The sequence below is a fragment of the Colius striatus genome, chromosome 4 (assembly GCF_028858725.1).
Source record: "Colius striatus isolate bColStr4 chromosome 4, bColStr4.1.hap1, whole genome shotgun sequence".
NCBI classification, from domain to species: domain Eukaryota; kingdom Metazoa; phylum Chordata; class Aves; order Coliiformes; family Coliidae; genus Colius; species Colius striatus.
Genome location: NC_084762.1, coordinates 72,386,710 through 72,402,433, shown reverse-complemented (window position 1 = coordinate 72,402,433; position 15,724 = coordinate 72,386,710). Strand labels below are relative to the sequence as shown.

At 39.7% G+C, this 15,724-nt stretch overlaps 1 protein-coding gene across 1 annotated transcript in view; it reads left to right on the top strand.

The window, feature by feature from the left end:
• The first annotated feature begins 216 nt into the window (after positions 1-216).
• Positions 217-15,724, top strand: part of TRIQK (triple QxxK/R motif containing) — a 164,761-nt gene continuing 149,253 nt past the window's right edge. The window contains exon 1 of the mRNA XM_061995985.1: positions 217-279. The gene's annotated coding sequence lies outside the window, so the exon portion shown is untranslated. The remainder of the gene's footprint in view (positions 280-15,724) is intronic.

Here is a 15,724-nt window from a genome sequence, read left to right as displayed (position 1 = left end):
CAAAGTGTGACCATTTAAGGAACAGTAAAGTTGTGAAATCTTAGTTCAAGGATGTGAGTGGAAAATTGGGGCAGAGGGAATGTTTGGAAGAATGATCTGTTAGCTTATTGGCAAAGTCAAATGCAGCACAAGTATTTTTTTAATCAAGTAGATGAGATCAGAAGATGCGACGCTAGCAGAAGAGAAATTGCCTTTTTCTTGCTGTGAATATTCTGCTTCACCATTTGAGCTGCTTCGTTGTTTGTATTTGGACACCACGTACACCTCTTCAGGTAGAAGGTAACAATCTAGAAGTGAAATCCGGGTTTTGACTCTTTCTGGGTGGCTTCACATCACAATTTTTGTGTTGGCCCTGGGGCTTGTCACTGTCCCTGGAGGCAGTAGACTCACAGAGAGTCTGGAGAGGCCTACACTCCCATTATTGAATGTTAGTTGCAGTCTAAATAGCTGTTGTCATCAGATTTCTCTTCTGTGATGGAGAGATTGTTGGAGAGCTATGTTTCTGGACAAAATCTGTATCAGTGATTTTGGTCAGGGAGCTCTGCATAACATCAAGTAAAAACATGTGTAAAGCATGTCCAACATGGTTTTACTGGAAATGTCAGACTTAGCTGATCTTAAAGTATTTTTGACAAGCCAGTGGTTCTTTGTAGTACTAGCTGGAACTTGCTTTGAAGTGCTTTGCTGCTTTTTTATACTGCAAAAGCTCAAAGGTCAGTAGATTTATCCAGCTGAAGGTCTCTGTGGAGAGGTCAGCTCAAAGCTTCACTCTGTTTCACTCCTCATTCAAATGAACCCAGGGCAACTGCAGAGGTTAGTTGGGAGACAGGATTACAGTGTCTGCAGTGTGGAGAAGGTGCACCTCTCAATGTCCCTATTATGGCTAATTCCATGTGAACAAGTGACCCAATTCATGAATCAACAGGCTTCAGTGAGATCGCTGTGGTCAACACAGAAGTCATCCAGAATTTTATCTGCATTATTAATTGGTAATATAAAAGTATTATCTGCTATCAGATTTTCAGGACTTGAGGAGTCTGAAGTCATCTAGGTTAGACCTGTAGTATCTGAGAAACCAAGTGCCTGAGGAAGAATTCTTGCTGAAAATTGTGTTTCTGTCTTTGTGCTTTTTCATGTGAGCATAACCTTTTGTTTCAGGCATGAATCCTCTTCTGCTTATCCATGTTAGTCTGAGATCAGACAAGTGCAATGCATTCTACTTGCAGCTACTCCTGGAGGGAATTTAATAGTGTGAGCTATCCCACTTATTGAAGGCGGGAAACATTTAACACCACTGTGCCACACAAACCGCAGCAATTCTCTGTGGTCTCTTGGGTAGGATTCAAGGTGATGGCATTAACCTTTATAAACCTGAATGGTCTGGCCCAGCTTATTAGTGCCTGCTCTCCATGTAGTGCTCCACAGCTGTAATTGGGAAAGGTTCAAAATGAAAGTGTTTTGGGATAATGCTTTGATTATGTAAAAGCTAGGACTTTTTTTCCCTGCAAATTCTTCCAAGGATATCAGATTTCGGGTGACATTATAGAAAGGACTGTGCAAGGGATTGATTTGCTAGTATGGAATAACACATAGTGAAAACATATTTCTTCATGACTTTGCTGATTGCTGACAAGGAATTTCATTTGACTTTTACAGAGTTCAGATCCATTGGATCAGCAATATGTTCAGAAAACCATAATTTTAGTTGCAACACTGGAAGAGCAACTCTAAGCACTGTATTGCTATTCTAAAGCCCAGACTGTAAAGGCAGATAGCCTCCAAGCCTCTGTTTAGTTCCAAACATAGGACTTATTTTCCAGACTTCACTGTGGTGTTAGTGATCCTGGGGCAATGGGTAGTGAAGGTAAACTCAGATATTGAGATGCATTGATCTGGAATTCTGACCAGGAATTCTGATTGCTAAAGAATGCTGCCATTTCTCTTCCTCAGTGGGGAGAGAATGAATAAATGTGGAGCATCAAGAAGACAAAAAGATCACTGGATGTCTGTTGTAGAAGCAAGTCATTCAATTGCCTAAAACTAAGCACTTAAAAAAATAATTATTCCATTTATATATTAGAATATATATATTATGTTTTAGATGAAAGTTATCTAGACTTTCCCACAGGTAACTGCATTATTTTCTGTTGTTCTCACTGATCACTTCCTTCTGAATCTGGTAATCGGTACATCTACTCATGTAGTCTGGTGCATCAGCCATAGCATGGAAAAAAATTTTGGGCACAGGGAGAGTTGTGGCATGTAATGAGATTGCAGAGCAGTTTCCAATCATGATAAAGTTATGGTAGAGTGGTTTCTCAACATATGCAAGTTCTCTTAAGAGAGAGAGACATACCACAAAAGGCACAGCCATGCCCCATTTTTAAATGTCAGAAAAGAATATACACTGGACTACAACTGGCTTTAGCATCCTTCAGGTGAGGACTCTGTGAGCTTGTGAGTGGTGAAACGTGGTAAAGAGCAAGTTTAGCAAAGATTTATCTGAAACCTGGAAACCTGGTTAAAGAAGTTATGAGCAGGGGCTGTCAGACTCTGTGCCATGTTCAGTATGTCTGACATAGTGCTTTGTAAAGCAGACTACCTTGAATTAGAAAAGTGAGGGAAAAGGTAAAAGTATTATCTGAATACAATTGCTAATCCCGCAGGATCCCTGTTTTGCTGCTGGATATTAAAGGTGTTTGACCTACATAGTAAGAGCCCATGTGCCTAGACAAAAGAAAAACTGCACAGAGCTTTCAAGTTACTGAAGTTTATCTGAGTAGGAACAGCTCCTGAAGGAATGACAGAAATGGTTTTTTCCTTCCTCCCTTCTCTGTTTATAGCTCTGACCTGCACTTCTTCAGCACTTCAAACAAAGGCAGAAACTCTGTATTTTCTCTGCCTGGGTTTTGTTATTCTACGTTCCTTGTGTGACAGCAGAGTCTTCTCAGATTGCTCTTATCTGTATTGGCTTGTAGAGATTTTCAACCTCAGAGCCCTAAGATCCCACGCAAAGTCAGAGCAACTATCATAGAATATGTTGGCCTCCCAAGACATAAACAAATCTTCTAGTATTAAAAGGTAATAAAATACAGAAAACGTTAAGATCTTTTGACAGTTTTGTAGTGAATGGCTTTTCTGTGAAGTGTCCTAGATGATGTTCCCCTGATAGGTACGAGATTGAGAAAGTAGTATAATACAGCAATCCCTAAACTTGTTTTTAACAATATAATTTTATCATCATTTCTAGAACAACTTCTCTTAAGTATTAAAAAAGACATAGCCATAAATGTGGCCCTAGCATATTACACACAGCACTGTTTTACAGCATTGATGGGTACACAAAGAGTGAAGGATTTAAATCAGTGGCCAGAATAGATGGAGAAAATGCACCATGGAGCTGATACCTTTCTGTCTTTACTGAGAACCCAGGGTCCCTTTTATACAGATGAGCTCAAAGCTCAAATCATGTAAAGATTGATCTCCTCTGCTCTGATTTTCCTGCTTGCATATTAAGCTGTCATCACTATTCAGGTAGAACCCTGGATTCAGTCTGTTGTTAAGCACCAAAAATCCAGACCGTCGTTCTCTGTAGTTCCTCTGTAGTCAAAGGAAGCAGCTCCAAGGTCATTTCAGTTTACATAAACATTGAATCACCCTCATGAGCTGCCTAGCCCTCCTAAAACCAGAAAGGAAACCTAGGAAGACTATACACACTATACACATATACCTAGCCTGTGGCTGGATGCAGTTTGTCCTCCTACAGACTAAGAGACCACATCTCTACCAGATGCAAGTCTTAACTCCACTCTCCATCCTTCATCCTTCCTTTTGTGCAACTTCCACAAAACATAGCCCATGACATGTACAGTGAAAAACCCGTGGACATCATGCTAGAAAAATGTATCCACACACTATGCAGAATGCTGTGCAGATGATGGAGTGGAGAACATGCCATGGGTACAGGATTCTCTCTGTCACAGAGGGTGGATGGTCCCTATTGCGCTGTGATACCCACTCACATACAGACAAGTCGTCTTAGCTGTCCTGGCCCTACTGTCCTGGCTGCCAGAGCAAAGAGGTGCAAAACCAGAACTGCCTATGGTTGTTTTGCTCTTTAACAAGAGATACAAAGGTTGCACTGACCTTTAACAGAAGCCAACATTCCCTGCAGGAAAAAGTCCTAAGTTGCTCTAAACTATTCATTTCAGTAATTTGCCCAGCAAAGTAGGCAATCACTAACCAGTGGGCTGGTCTGGGCTCCAGTAGTCCCAGCTTGCTGCCTCAGCTGAGGTCTCTGTGCCTGGGCAGACGGGATATCAAAGATGATGCCTGATTACACCAATCAGTGAGATCTCAGGCTTCGTGTTTATCACCAAGGAAATCTCTCCATTGCTGTAATAGCACTGTTATAAAAAGGCACCAGTACTAATTAAGTGTATGGTGCCTATAATTTTAGATCCCCCCCCCCAATATAATCCATGTTCCAATAGTCTAAAACAAGGAGGAAAAACCACCAAACAAGTACATTGTGTGCTTGGGAGAGGGAGGAAAGCAGTAGTCCTTATGACCAATTGGTTTCCTGACATGTGGTGTATATGTGATCTCATACATTTCTGTATAGGTACAGACAAAGAAACATCTTGTATACAAAGGAAATTGTTTCACTTTTCCCAAGTGATTTTCCTTCAGATTTGTTTTAGTTCCCATGTTACCTGAAGCTCAGTCGGCAGAACTACCACCACTTACTTCAGCATACATACTACATAACTGTTGACCCACTTTTAGAAGGAATAATGAGGCGCTCTGTTGTCCCAAGGCTGGAGAGAGGCTTTAATGCCTTGATTTGTTGTCAGGGTTTCAGTCCTTCCAGCTGTGATGAGGAGCTCACTACTTACCTCCTGTTATCTCCCTGCAGCTGCCAGCACTGGAAGCCCTGCAGAAGCTCCCACCAGTCACCATGGTCCAGACACCACAAGAGGCTTTGCGCTGCCCCTGACATCTCCCCACATAGTGTTGATACCTAAGACTTTCCCTTTCCTGTTGCCCCTTGTGAGGGTCTCTGTTGAGCAGGAAAGCTTTATGGAAAAGGGTTGTTGCTTTTTAAGAGTGACTCTGGTGTTAGTGCCTGCATTTTCCTTCCATCCTTCTCCTCTACTCCAAGTGTTACCTGCAAAACAGATTTCTGCAGATACCAGTAAAGCTCTGCTCTCCTTTTCACAGATGTAGCTGCATTAGGATCAGAATAAGGCTCACCAACTTTTTTTTTTTTTTTTTTCAGAGGAGAAATACTTGTATTTCTCCTCCATCATGAAACTTCCTTGAGGAGATTTTGTTATGTTACAAACCAAGTTCTGCTATTTGGCACAGCAAGTAATTATTGTACAGTTACTGATTTTCTGACTCACCCCTTTGCAGATCAGTTCTGCCTCTTCGGATTCATTACAAGCCTCAAGGAGCTGAGCAGAAAAACAGCATGTCCCACCTTCACATGTCAGATAGTAAAGCTTAGTCATGCAGCTTAAAATAAAGTAAGCAAGGGGCAGATGGCAAAAAGGACAAAATGTGGCTTATTTAATCTGCCTGTGTTTGCAAGGAAGTAATTGTCTTCTAGGCTCCAGAAAACAGAGTGCTACCAGAAGACAAACAATGAAGCCTCTCTTTCCAGGGCACATATGACACTATTTGTATAGCTTCAACAGGAGCCTGCAGTTAATTCATGGCTTTCAATAAAATTTACATTCACCATATGTAGAGGATAAAACACCTTTCTTGAATTTGGAAACTGAATTGACCTGCTTCCCCTTCCTCATGTGATCAGTTCACTCAGAGAAACTGTAATCCTCTTTTGAGCCCATACAGTAAAAATGTCTTTAACAAAACAGTCTTTCCAATATAAAACTATTATGTGAAAAAAACAAGACACTAAGTGGTACAATAACTTGAAATACATAATACTGTCAGAAACAATGACTAGGCTTGACAGTTTCCATCAAACTGGTACCAATTTAAAGCTTTTAGTAAGTGCAATCATTATTGTATGCAGAGCTGTTAAGTAGTGAGTCAGAGTAATGTAGCTACATTTTGTTTTGTACTGACGATGCATGAAAGAGTAGCTCAAATACTGGAAGCAGAGTTACTGGTTTGGTATTTAGTTTTGCAAGTATCCTTGAAGTTTTATTCAGTTGCTTTCAATGAATGAGTGTGTACAAAGTAGTTCTGCACAGGGTGAAAGAATCCTTTGCTTGCCTCAAAAGTGGACACATTTTAAATCTACCATGTCATTGGTGAGAGGAGCAGCTCCTGAGCAAAGGAAAAGAGTGTAAGAAATGCTTGTAAGAAAAAGTCATAGCTTCCAAATGCTCTGAAAAGTTTTATCTTTTAGATATTTTTCAGTATGGAGCACTTCCTGAAGATGCTGAAGCCATCAATGTGTTATGTTATGTTTAACATCCTTTGGAGAGACAGGGAAGACCTGGCTAACTCTAGAGGGTGCTGTATGTATTTGTACCTGGTTGATAAATGACAACTGTGAAACATGCATAACTGGAGAAAACAGGAAATATAATGATGCCTACAGATTTATTGTACATCCTCAGATATCCAGACCTGGGCTCCTGTAATTTCTAAGAGTCTATAAAACAGAGAAGGAGATGCAGGGAAGACAGCTGCAATCTTTAGGGGAGGAAGCACTGGCCTTATAAAGAGAGACTTGAGCTGAAATTCTTGTGGAGGAAGTGGCTGCTAAGAGGGTAAGGTACTCCACAGTTCTCCTGGGAGGTGGTGGAGTCACCATACCTGGAGATATTTAAAAGATGTGTAGATGAGATGCTGAGGGACATGGTTTAGTTGTGGGATTGGCAGTATGAGGTTGGTAGTTGGACTTGATGATCTTAAAGGTCTTTTCCAACTAAAACTGTTCTATGAGTCTATGATGTTAAGTATAAAATCATGGAGATGGCAGATGAGGTTAGAGAAGCTCTTTAAACTACCAATTGTGCAGATATTCAGTAATGCTAGTAGGCAATTGGTTTAACATAGAAGGGAGTTCTGGACAAGTTTGGTGAAGCAGATAACTTCAGATCATTTAAAGAGAAGAGGGACAAATTCATGGACCAACAGATATAATAATAAAGAGAATAAGTCAGTGTACACTCTGACATCCCTAATTCAGGGACTACAGTGAATAAATAAAAGGGCCAGGTGTCTCCTGCTGCAGCTGTTGAGGCAGAACACTAATGAGCCTAACGGACCACTGTTTGTGGCCAGTTGGACATTCTTGTTTCCTGGACTCTAGAGGCAGTCCAGGCTTGATGTTACACAGTGCTAGCCATAAATATTGGTATTGGTATATGCAGAATTTTAATCCTGAATCTCACTTAGTTGACATCTAAAGCCTTTACCTGCCTTTGGTTTTGATGTTGAAGTTCATCTAGTGCTTATATATCCCCTTCTGGTCTCGTCTAGAAGCACAAAAATCTTGAAAGTGAAGAAAAGCTCAGCACCACCTTCATTCTTATCCCTCAAGAAGTAGGACTTTTTCTACCTATTTCATTTCTGGAGCTTGGTTTGCTTCCCTGCTTATGTGTGTCTTGAAGAAAGACAGACATAAAAGAAAGAGCAGAGATGTTTACTTACAGGATAAATTCAGAGCTGATAGTCTCAAGAAAATGGAATTGCCTTCATTTCAGTCACCATATTGAGGCCAAGCCTCAGAACAAAGTTTTAAGGAACACTCCTAACTATCCAAACATTCTTAGCATTTTCTTTCTTTGATGTTTTCACCATAGGTCCATGATTGGGGGGCAGTGGGGGGAGGGGAGAGGAAATAAATAGGAAAATTGCCTCAGGATAAAGAAAAAACAAAATAACATCCAAATCGTGAGTGTGTGTGAAGATCTAGTTTCTAGATATTTGTTGTGCTGTTGTTGCCTGATATGTCAAACACTCCCCAGACAGGCAGAGAGATCTCTGAGGCCAGTTGTTTGGAAGTCAGGCATTTCAGACCCATGTCCTTAATTGAATATCCTTCAAAGTGGACGAACTGCCTTTCCACATATGCCAGTGGACTCTGCCATGACTTAGCAGGAGCTTCTGGGTAATGTTGATGCATTTCTGAAAACAATGCTTAAGATAGAGATGATATACCCACTCATTATTATTTCTACAACACTTGCACTAAAATGGGAATCTGCCTAATTTTTTTTGGTGACTGTCATAAACATGCGTTGCACTCCAGAATGGAATTTCCTAACCAAACAGGGTTTTAATATTGATGTCATAACAATTAACAATATTTCCTGTAAAGATTAAAAATAAGAGGTTAAGATTTCAAAACTGCCTAGAAATTTTTCATACTGTAGATGTCAAACCACATAAATGCCTTAAAATCAGAAACTCCTGAGGGTGCAGTGACAAGGATGACTTTCACTGTAGATTTTTCATGTTGGAGCCCACCACACCCATAACGTTAGCACAGGAATCTCTATAGATGGCAGGCAGAAGTGACAATAAAATTCAATAGTGTTGCTCAAAATCCCCTTCCTCTTCACATCTAAAAAATTCTTTTACTTCAGCATTAACAAAACAAAAGTAGCATGTTTAGGAGCTGGTTGAAAGCTAGGGTGGTGAGATAGCAGTGGAGATCTATGCCCTGTTCTGGGAGCCAGGTATCTTCTCTGCAGTGCAGTTTTTCTTTCTAAAGGAGTATTCTTACAAGGGATGTGCTTGATTTTGGTCCAGTCTTAGTTTGGTCTGCCCATTACTCCTGAATGCTTCACCTCCTGGACTAATCTTCCCACCATCTTTCTATCTCTCTGTCTAATACACTAGGCTAATACTTTTGAGGGCATTCTTAACAATAAGAAAATACTGCTGGTGACATGTGGAAATCTGCAAGTTCATTTTAGGTCAAACACATTTACCTGCAGGTTATCTGAATCTTCTCAGAGTCTAGAAATCATCCCAGAAATCTAGTAAAACCAAATGCTGCTATTTTAGCATCTGGCTATAGCAATGAAGTAAACAGAAAGGAATATGCTAAGAGAAGAAGAATGCCATCAACATTTCAAAACCACAAGAAAAATTATGAAAGAGAGTCATGGCTGGGACAGACACTTGGGTCAGTTCTGATTTTGTCAAAACTAGTTTATTACTTCCTTAAAAGGAACACAGCAGAAGTGCAAGTGTGTCTTGTCATGTCCTGCCAGAGCTCTCTGTACTTCACGTCACACACAAATTCTATTTGAAAGCTGATGGTGTTTGCCAGGGTGTTGCAAATAGTTGTTATCCTCCTAGCCAGCAAGTTCCTACAAGTATCACATAATACAGCAGATGCCTGCTATCTAAAGTTAAAGTTATCTTGACTCTTCTGTGTCTTGCCTGTGATTGAAATAATAGTAAAAGAACGGTTCATATGCAAAAACAGAACCAGGGAAGCATTTGGGCTTATCTTTTTTTTTTTAATAGGGAACTGGAGAAAAGGCAAGTTAACCCCTCTGATAAAGAAAAGCGTGTTAATCTCACCTCAGACAGATTTTCAGTAGCTGCTGTCCAACTCCTGCCTTCTAAATTCAGGCACCTCTGCTAGTAGTGCAGTGTCTGATTAGCAAAAGTATTTAGTAAGCTAATGTTCGCTGTCCACAGCAGGAGGCTCACAAAGCTTGGCTGATGAGAAATGAACTGCCTGAAGCTAGCTTTTAATGGCAACTAATTTCCCATATTTGATACTCAGCTCAGCCAACTAATATCTAGCTCAACCGTGAAGAGACAATCACAGTTTCTTTTGAAAATCCTTTAATCTGGGATGCAAACCAGTGTGCTCAAGGCTATAATGAACTTCTGAGATTATGTACTCGCTATTTTAGAAGGAGGTATATTTTCTCCCTCGTTTTTTCTTTTTTGTCTCAGAAAGGCTTAAGAATACATACTTTCATAGTTTTCTGCTTTCGTGCATTTTGCCTAGTACACAGAGATAATCTCCTCCTGAAAGTCATGGGCAAAAAAAGTTTTAAAAGGTCAAGTAAAAAGCTTTCCCTCCAGATAACTCATAGGATGCGGCAGTTTGCAACAGCACATCATAAATAGCTTTTAAATCAATTGATCTTGTTATTCTAAATGTGTTTTAAATATCTAACATGTTATATACTGCACTGGTTTGGGCTTCGACAAATCTCATTACTCTCTGTTACTCTATCTCATTACACAGTGAATTATTAAATAGAACACTTAACCTAATTGTATATTATTGTCATGATACATGCAGACATCCTGAAATGAGTTGTTCCTTTTTGGTCTTCTGACTGATGCCTCAGATTTTTAGTTCTTATTCAATGTTCTTGTTTGTGGTGGATTTGGGATTTTTTTTTTTTTAATGCTTTCTTAAGCAACCTTTAATGTCTGATAAAAGAAAAGTGTGACTTTTTTTCCTGTTTATTTCTAAACTGTTTTCTGAAGATATCAATACACAATGTATAGGTGTGTGTTTGGAAGAGAAATGGTATGTGTGTCTGTGCATATGTACACAGAAACACACAGAGCAACTGATAATGACTTTGGGCCACAAAGACTTTTTTGTTCCTCCTCTAGCAGCGTGCATTGTCTTTCACTTCTGTGGAATTAGTTAAATATGCTTTGAAATCTTTTGATTTTAGATTAGTCTACAAATTTTCATTCCAAAGACATTATTTCCAGGAAAGGAGTCTTCAACTTTTCTATAAACTAGCTGAAAACCCCAGCCTGTACTATGCTGTCTGCCCAGTACAATGTAAGACCACACAGCCTGCTGTCAAGCCTTCAGTGATGGCCCAAGCGTGCATCTGTAAAGCTGTATGAGATAATTGCTGGCTATTTATTTCAGAGAATTATCAGATCGCCAAAGCCAGGAAAGTGCATTCGCTCAGTCTTTTCAAAATACGGTGCAGTCACGGCTGCCTGATTGGAAAAGATGCTTCCTATCATGTACTATACTTTTGAATTAACAGACTGTCACTTGCATATCTGTTTTGGATCAATTCATTATTATTTCAGCAAACTTTCAAAAGAAAATATTTATTTTTCTCAGTCATACTGTGCAAGTCAGGTCAAAAATATTACTTGACATAGGCATAACTTGTAAGAGTTGCTTTGGCTATTTACCAAGCTGTCATGTTTATCTTTTCAGTGGCGTTTCCCATATTGGGAGACATGACAAATGCTATAGACAGTGTTATTGTTGTGGGAGGCAGTTATCCCGTGTTTAATGATGCTAACTATAGATTATTCATTTTTCAGAAATGGCCTATGTGTATGTTGCATTCAAGTAAAACCCTCCAAGATGCATTAACTTGCAATTAATTCATGCCACCTGAATACATCTCTGGGCTGAGAATGCCTGGAGGTGATGGAGTTTCTTAGTGAAGATTCCCCCAGCTCTTTGCTTTGTATGACACCACTGGCTCTTCTGAATGTCCCCCTCTTTTTTCCTGGCCACTGCAGAGGCAATAACCCAGTGTGTCAAGTCCTTCTTACATTTTTTGAGTGTTCTTTTGTGCTAAGCGTTAGATAATGTTACCTTTTCCTGTTGTTGTTTACACCCATACTCCTCCATCTTCATCTATTTCTTTATTTTTAAGTCAAAATGATGGAATTTTAGCTCTGCAGTCAAGACGATCTTCATTTTTCCAAGTCAATGTCAGGCTTAAATACTTTTACTATTCACAACATGTATGTTAGCTATCACAACTGTGTTTGTTGTGAATATTTCACTGTATTTCACAGTGAAAGTGAGACACTCAAACGTGCATCAAATGAGAAAACAAAATACAAATAGTGGTTACCGTCCAAGTCACTGAGCTACTTGTGTTCTTATTTGTCTGTATAAAAGTGAGATTGCTGGATTTCATTACCTATTTTATAGAGTTAAATTAGAAACTGATGTGCCTGACACTAACACTCTTACTAATCACTGACAATTGGTGCTGCTTGACAAGTATCATCTCTAAGTGGATGACTTGGTTTCAAAAAGACTAGGCATAGATATTACCATTTCTACTATCTGGAAAGCATGTAAATTTTTTATCTCAGTCGACATCAAAACAGAATCTTGAAAAAAGGTGGAATGCTTGTGACCAAATGAAATGCCATGAAACCAAAACTGAGAGCCTTAAATCCACATTTTCAATGGATGAGACAAACTTTTTAGTGTACCATTGAATATCTGTGATGCAGCCAAGTGCTTACTTAGTACTTATTGAAATGAGTAGTTTTACAATCCTCTTAATGTCCACAGAAAACCAGTGGTTTTTATCAAGACCAAAATTTGCTAAGAATTCAAGATAGATGTCAATGGTGTTGCAAAAGTATATGTCCTCTACAAATCACTATTTTAAATGATTTCTGAAATGAAAAAAAGGAAGTAGTGCTTGTTTTGATGCTACACATGCTATTGTGTTATACAGGGGGGAAACATTGTGTTTAGAAGATTTTCTGGTTATAAAGACAAGCGTTCAAAAATTATGAGACAGGAGATTAGGAGTTGAGGGATTAGGAGAGAGAGATTAGAAAAATGGATGGCCACCTATGAAACCTTAACCAGAGCCTTTGTGAAACAGCACAGACAGTACTTGCACAGTCACCCGCTATTTTCCCTCGGACTCTTGGAACATTCAGTTGTGGAAGGGAGGATGCAGAAATATTGTGTTACATATGTGTGGGAATAGGCTTATTATGTGCAAGGCCTTGGCTTTCTTAGTGTCCACAGTTAGGATACCCTCAGTGCTGGAGGTAGGATGTCATGAGAAGGGTGATAGTTGCATGGGAAGACAGCTCACAGAAACATTGGAAAACTGGATTGTCTCTCTCATTCCAACATCAAATTCTGGTGTAGTGCTGGGCAGTCACTCTGATCGGTTCTTTCTTGGTTGGCCAATAATTACATGTTACTCCACTTGAAAGTGCTTGACTTCGACTAAGTCTTTTATAGAAAAAAATGTAAGCACTCATAACTGCAGAGAAGTTCTTGAGTGTACACAGCTAAGTTATGCTAAGTACTCTAAAGATTTATTCCTAGACATCATAAAGTGGGCATATAAACTTAATGGGCATTTTTTAAAAAGTATTTTCATCTTAATCTCAGGTTCTTCACTAGTGGAATGAGATAATTATACATCTCTCCATCATCAGGTTGTTATGTAGGTAAATTCATTAAGGTTTTCGAACCAGTTGGGTGCTACAATGATAAGTGTTATGAAGAAGCCTTAGAGTGAAGTGCTGTGTCTGTATTCACTGCCAGGACTGGATATGCCTAGGGCCTTTATTGAATGACAGGACTAGAACCCAAAGTAATCCAGTAAGAGGATGATATTGGATAAAAGGCTCATGACACAAAGGCATACAGGTGAGCCCCATATCCCAGTCAGAGAAGTGAGCCCCTGCTGCTATTTTCTTATGAAACTCAATTCTGAATTATTTTCCAGAGTGAGTGATACTTTGCATACACGAGTGTGTATGAGGCCAGCAACTGAAGTTGTACGTTGGCTATAGGGGCCTAGATGTCTGGGATGTCAGAAAGTGGAGAGGCCAGAGCCCATGGATGCTACCTAGGTATGTATACTAGTATATGATTGCTAGCAAATATCAAGTTGGACTTGACAGCAAGTTGGATAAGACATTTGGAAGTCAGTTCTCCACAGAGTCTACCATCTCTGTGCAAGCAAACAAAGCTAGCTGCAGGCCTTGGGAACCCACCTGTATGAGTGCCAGCAGCTGGAGAGATGGGCAATCCAGGGCCAGTTTTGAGGTCTCCAAGATGATCTCCAGAGTGTCTGGAGCCAGCTACAGCTCCATATGGTGTGTATTCCTATATACAAGCATCTATATTTTCCATTAACAGTCTATTATCCTGACCACCTATAGAGGGGAACAGGAGGAGACTATGGTGCTGTTTGTGAGCACAGTGTTTTGTGTTTGTGTTGGTCCATGTGACTGTGCACAGGTATATATGTTTGTGTGCATATACGTATTGGGAGCACATGCCTCACTGATGGCTGGTAGGGGGGCTACGAATCCGCAGCAACCTCTCCTCTGTCAGGCTGCTGGGCACAACAAACCCAAACAGATGGGTCCTTCTCTGCCAGAAGGTTTCAAACTTGTCTCCTAAACAACTAAGGAATGCTGCTCAGGGATACTAGATTTGCTTCCAGGATATAAGGGATTATGGCCTAATGGTTACAGATCCATGTGTATCTCTTCCTCTGAATCTGTCTCCTCTTGTACCCTCACCTGCTGTATAATCATTTCTCTTGGGAATGCTAGGCAGCACTCAGCAGCTATGTTTCAATAACATACACTACACAAACCACAAAACACTACTGCACGGCTTCTTCCTTTTGTGACAACCTGTTCATATCATTCCTTTTCCTTCAGTAGTGTTGTTTACATTTTTTCCCCTCCTGAAGGTTTTGCTGGGAGGATATTTGGTTGAAAGGAAAGGCTGATGCTAGGTTATCTTCCTTAGGCTAGACAGCAAAATTTTCAAATGACTTCCATGTTCCTGAGCAGAAAGACTTCTTCAGACACTGATATGTTTACTGTTTCCCAAGACAGCAACATTGTCAGCTTGAAGAAGTATGTTGCCTCTGCAGGGTTGTAGCAGAGTACTTTGAGGATGGGTGGAGGAGGCCAGACGGACCTACAGGTTCCCAATTTCAAGATAGAAATAGAATATAAAGGAATGTCTCATCAACTTAATAATAATACATCAGGCCCAGCTTATGAGGCTTATATTTCCTGTAGAGTCTGGGACTGGTGTTTCAGTGTCTGTTATCTGCAGTTTGCTAGTTCCCTCTCAGATCTCATCTTCCTTCAAAACACACAGGGGATATCTATACATATTTTCACTAGCTGTGTTTCAATCTGATTTTTCTGTACTTACCTCGTGATTCAAGAGATCAATGATTTGTTAGTGTAGATGTATCAAAACTGATGTCTTCAACTCTCTGATCCTGTCATGGTTGGTCCTTGATGTTTAGTTGGAGGATTAGACTCTCCTCATGTCACTCAGACTTCTTCCAGAAGATCTTAAAAATTGAGCTAATTGAACTGTTTACTGTGTAGAAACTATTTACTACAAGGAACAAAACCAGGCTTTTCATTGTAACCCAATTTTTAGAGGAAACCATCCAATTTAAAATTAGATGAAAGTTAGTTGATAAAAAATCTCCTAACAGGCGCTTTGCCATATTCTGTTGTTAATTTTTCCTTCACAAATTGTCTGTTCCCAGAATTGCAAAACTCTGTGGTTTACTGTAAACATATTACTGCTAAGAACTGAAGACAGGCATCTTTTTTTCTTCTTTTTTTTTTTTTTTAAGTAGAAGCAGTGCAGCTGTTGATCAATTTTCTGACATGAAGGATGGTGATGTCATGACCTGGCAGGAGCAAACACTGACCGCAGGAGACAGAAGAGGAGTAGAGCCAGACAAGGAAATAACCCGCCGGTATTACAGTGTTCAGACAAAAACAAACAAACAAACAAAAGCAAGGAGGCAAAAAGGCACTATTAAAGAAAACAAGGAGATATGAGGAGAAGGTGACTCTGGACTTTAAAATCCTGCAGTTGAGAACTGAAATCTCATACACATCAAATTTCTATTATCCTTTTCTCTCTTTCTCATATGGAGAATATGCTTTTGTTCTTTGCTTCAGCAGGTGTTTTTCAGAATGTAAGATGATTTGACTCAGATTA